The sequence below is a fragment of the Pseudoliparis swirei genome, chromosome 2 (genome assembly GCF_029220125.1).
Source record: "Pseudoliparis swirei isolate HS2019 ecotype Mariana Trench chromosome 2, NWPU_hadal_v1, whole genome shotgun sequence".
In the NCBI taxonomy this organism is placed as follows: Eukaryota; Metazoa; Chordata; class Actinopteri; order Perciformes; family Liparidae; genus Pseudoliparis; species Pseudoliparis swirei.
In genome coordinates this window covers 13,622,009-13,627,765 of record NC_079389.1, presented here as the reverse complement: position 1 = coordinate 13,627,765, position 5,757 = coordinate 13,622,009, and positions in this window count along the sequence as shown.

Here is a 5,757-nt window from a genome sequence, read left to right as displayed (position 1 = left end):
TTCTTGCTATTGCCTTTTCGATAATGGTTCATCACCCTCACCCTGCCAGATTTTAATTTGAAACATGCAGTTTGCCTTTCTAATCATTTACAGAGGCTCATAAGTAATTTGATGGGTATTTAAGTATTGCTCTGGCCTATTCACCAAGCCAAATTTCTTGTATGTGTAACATACTAGTTAATAAACGGTTCTGATTCTAATTAAACATTAATAATCCACTGATACAACAGCAGATCACATATTACTATTACTTGGGAGCTGCTCAGGAACCAGACTGTCTCGATGTATATGAGACTGTGTCGCAGGTAACACAAGGTGAGGGACTGTGTACAACCAGGTCTGGAATATAGCTATGAATAAGAATGTTCTCTCAGTCATTGGCAGTAATTAGATAAATGAATGCTCATTAGCCACTTCCTAGTTTATGAGTGTGCATGCAATGACTTCATTAAATCTCCCATGAGGAGTTTATGGAGAGAAGAATGCCACTTAACGGTTGAATAAGGACCTGAGCGTGTTTATAATGCTCTGCACATTATACTCATTGTCATAAACCACAGCCGGTCCCAATATGAGCATTAATTACCAAGACATGAATGAGGGTGATCATTTTGTCATTTCAGGTTGCTCTTTCTTTCCCTTTCTCTGCCCGAGTGAGCGGAGGCGGCAGTCAATTAAGTGCAGGCATGCTGTATTGTGCGTGTGTCCTTGTGTTACAAAGAGACAGCACCTCGTTCTCCTCATTGTGTCAGATATTCATTCTCACAAGTTGGCATGTACATGCTGTAGCTCGGCTCGCCTGCCATTCAAATACGCGTTATGGATTTTCTGCTCCGATTATCGAGGCTTTGCAGTCGTATTGTGTCAGCTGCCTCATCAGACGTGTCTCAATGGCACTTTTCTTAAAGAGGAGATGAAATGCTGCCTCATAGAGAAACTCTATTTCTCACATGCAGCAGAGCAGAGGGGTGTTGAATTAATTAGCTGCACTTTGTCTGGGTCCAGGTTTATGGATATATTTAGTGAGGCGCAAAAGCAAGGGATTCTTCGGTTTGTCTGTTTTTCTTTCTGAAATAAAATTACGGTGGGATGGAAACATAAAATAAATATTATTATTATTAGAGAGTTTTATGTCATAATGAATTGTGATATCTAAACCGTGAGTGTAAACCTTTTTAAACGCACAATTAAAACAGACATTTTAAGTATTTATTATTATCTGGTCATGTCACATTTTATTTATTTATAAAATACTTTCCATGCTAACATTCCTCTGAGGCTCGATTTGTCTCCAAAGAAAGTAATTTAGGACTAAATGACTAAAGGTTAACTTTACATGTACATAACATACATTGTATAGTTGTTAGTTAGAACAATTGACTTTTAAACAAGAGTTTGTTAGAATAAGGGTAAATAATCTGAAATGCAGCATTTGACACAGATCCATAAAATGCTTGAATGGATTAAAAAGATCACCCGATAGAGCTTCACACAGAAAATCAAGGAAGTGCTGAGAAATTGCAGGAATATCACATTTTCTAAAATTGTATGCAGTGTAATAGCTTGAAATACCAACTGGACCACATCTGATATGAGGACAAACTGCAGTGTGACCTGATAGTAAATGTTTCTGTATATTTCTAAAGTTCAGACTATGCTCCAGGCTCGCTGTCTCATGCTGTGTGTCATCAGTTTCTCACTCACGCACTGTAAAGGACAGAGGGCAAGACAGGCACAATGATATGTTTATTGAGAGGCTTTGGATAATATAAAAGGTGGCTGCTGCTGGAATATCACAACCATTGACAAAAAAACATGAACTAACTCCCTTATCTGTAGATCACACACACACACATACACACACGCACACACACCTCCACAGAGAGAAAAACATACGGCAATGCACAGGACAAGACACAGTAATCACAGTTTCTACAAGCTCTACATGAAAAATTCAGTTACACACATATGAGGGAGCTTTACTTCTTAGGCACGGCAAAAGCAATACAATGCATATCTGAACAACCACAGCAACAACAAGATAATGATAGAAAATAAAACAGTTTGCACATTTCATAAATCCTCAGGGGCCCAGAAGGACTGACTATTTCACCGGCTTTAAGGTGGGATCACGCTCCTTATGCAGCCCGCAAAGACTCGAGTGAAAAGGTCACACTTGCGCCAAAGGGAGAAAATGATATATATGGTTATGGAGCAATAAAGGTGGCAGGACAGATGCATGTCTGCATGGGTTTGCTGGACTGGTACCAGAGTAAGGAGTCAGTTCATCTGGTTGCCCCCCCCGTATACATCTTTATATTATCTCTCTTCATATACTTATACACATTAAGAATTCACAGAGCTTGGGACTGAATCATTTAATATAAATGTAATCCCAGGTCAGACAGAGGAAGCATGGCTCTTAGAACATTGTCAGTCTACATACAGCTCCACTGTCCAGCCGCGACAGCACTTTGAAATGATCATATACGAGTAATTCACATACGGACAATATCACAGACACGTATGTTATTTGCAGGGGTGCAAATAACTGGACAAAAAAGTCACTTGCACCCCCCCCTGTTGCTAACTCTTCATACACTGTCATATTCACATGTGTTATAACTCTGTAATGATTCCTTCTGTACACATGACATCTCTTGCTTCTCTCCATCCGGGGAGAGGGATCCTCCTCTGTGGCTCTCCTGGAGGTTTATTCTCGTTTTTCCCTGTGAAAGGGTTTTTTCTATTTCTTGGGAGTTTTTCCTGATCCGATGGGAGGTCCTGGGTCAGGGATGTCGTATGTGTACAGACTGTAAAGCCCTCTGAGGCAAATTTGTCATTTGTGATATTGGGCTAAATACAATATACTGAATTGAATTGAAAAACACGGTGTCTCTTTGACAGGTTGGAGCACACACACTTTTTAAATGAGAGCCGTTGACTAAGCTGGTGTTTTCATTTGTGTGAAGGGAGGCGAGCGCATTTGTTTAAACAGGCCTAGGTTTGGTTGTTTGTTATCCGGTTATGGAGTCTGTACCGCCGTCTCAGAGAATCGCAGTCAAACAAGGAAGCACCGAGGCAATGAACAGTTCGTTTACAAGCAGTTTGACAACACCGAGGAGAAGAAAAGAAACTCAAAATCTGAGGAGTATTGCTGGCATGAAGTCAATTTCCACACAAGTACAACATCAAATATATTGTAGCGACCCTGTGAAGTGGCTGTCAATCAAAGTGTGGCACCGTGCATGCTGGTCGAGGGGGCGTGCCTGTGATTGGCGGAGTAGAGGGGAGGCGGGGTTAACCTGTCGGAAAACGGGAGTTAAGGGTGGTTGACGGGAACCGTTGTTGTTGACTTTCGACCTGCTAAACTGAGAGGAACACGCTGTCTGTGTTGGTGGATGCCCAATAAAGGGAGGATTAATAACGTCGTCCCGTCTCCGTGTCATCAGTGCCATAACGTCCGAGACGTTACAATATCATGGTATATAAGTGTAATAGATTACGAAGTGAAACGTAGTAGTAGCAAAACAATATTAAATATAGTACAGCAGTAATGTACAGCACTATCTTATTGCATATTGTCAGTAAGTGTCTACAAAAAGACACTAATTAATATATATATATATATTAATTAGTGTCTTTTATATATATACACACACATCCATCTGTGTATCTAGCTATTTTAGCTATCTATCTATCTATCTATCTATCTAGCTAAACCGCAGCTCCTCCATTCTGTGATCATGAAAGTGATTTCTTCCGCTGTCCGGGCACTTCAGTGAAGCTTGTCACTAAATCGTCGCAGACTCGTCACTGCGGCCGACCCTCCGTCTGCTGGCACTTTTGACTAGTAGTGGCACTTTTGACTAGTAGTGGCACTTTTAACTAGTAGTGGCACTTTTGACTAGTAGTGGCATCTGCTGGCAACTGCTGGCAACTGCTGGCAACTGATGGCAAGTGCCGGCAAGTGTCACTGAGTGCCAGTGCTTAAACTTTAGACTAACAGTGGCATCTCCTCAAAGGAGAATTTCATGGAGGTATAACAGTATGACATGGTAAAAAATAATTATATATTTTCTTTATTAAAGAAAGGCGGGTACATTATACATATCATGGTATATAAGTGTTATATATTATGAAGTGAAACGTAGTAGTAGCAAAACAATATTCAATATAGTACAGCAGTATTGTACAGCAATATCGTATTGCATATTTTAAGTAAGTCTAAAAAAATACATTATCTATGCAAGTCTGTGGCACTTGCCACAGACTTGCCAGTGAGGTGCCAGTGAGGTGCCAGTGAGTTGCCAGTGAGTTGCCAGTGAGGTGCCAGTGAGTTGCCAGTGAGGTGCCAGTGAGGTGCCAGTGAGTTGTCGCTGAGTACTGGCACCGAGCGGCACTTGCCACAGACTTGCCACTGAGGTGCCACTGAGTGCCAGCGTCGCTAGGGGGATCTCGCCCCTACTGAAGCATGGATCTATTTACCCGTGGCCAGGTCCACTGTTTGCCTGGTGTTCATTGGGAGTTAACGTGAAACGTCACAACTCGCACTGCGCCCTTTGTTTGATGGTAACAATAAAATAAAATACACTATAATTGCGACGACAAGGAGAGCCTGAACACACCGTGCACTTTTAGCTCTGAAAATCATCAAACTGCTTGAAAAACTATCCTTTAAATAAAACCACTCAAAACAAAGCACAACGGTCTTCATTAAGCGCTTGCACACATCTAGACAGAGAAATGTGGAATTCCTGATATTACGGGAAAATTGTAGCTGGTATCTTTTTGATTTGTTCGCTTTCACACTTTTCTTTTTTTCTCTCCTATTCCTAATGTCTGGCTCTGTGTGACTGAATTAGCTACCAGTGATACTATTGCTTCACATACGGCAGATAATTACAAACGCTGGCAGCTCAGTGGCAGTATTCAGAGCAACATACACACAGCAATGGGATGGCATGTGGGGCAGCGTTTTTAGCCAAAACTTATTCATTTGAGATCAAACTTATCTTCACAGCTAAAATGGTTCATCACAGTGGAGATGGCATTATGGCGCAGCGTGCGCGTGTTTTCCTGCATGAGTAACAGACGCGTTTGTTTGCTGTGTGCTTGTTTGTGCTTGCCTGAGACTGGATGTACGGCTTCCAATGTTTCTCAGTGCGTCAGCTCAGCAGATGGAGTTTGATTCTCATGACACAGGGAAATCGCAATCCCACAATGCACTGGGACCAGCGCCAAATGAGGAAGCGGCAGCGGCGGAAATGAGGAACTAATCACCGCTTAAATTCTGGAGGGAAAAATAGTGCTTTGCCTCTCTCCTTCCCATCGGCATTTCGCCAGGAATCGCCATTTTTGTGCTATCCATCAACATGAATTGGGTCTAGAGTATGAGTTGATTTGTAACTCATGCGCATAAACACACACACACACAACACACACACACACACACATGTATTACAGACACAGTAAAACCGATTCATACGGATCAGAAAGGAAAAGGGATAGAAGAGGCGGTTGGTCCCCATCGTTTCTGAGCAGACAAAAGCAAACGGGAATGTCGGTAAATCCTGGCTTCACCAAAGGTCGATAGCAGAAGAATTCCCCAGAACAGAACTGAATGTCTCAGAAATCTTCGGTCTATAAGGGGAATTATTCAAAAATGTTGCCTACTTTTACATGGGACGTCTTCCCTTTGTCAGCGGCATCCCAAATCCCCCGATAGTACCCAAGACATGTCATTTGTTGGATTAC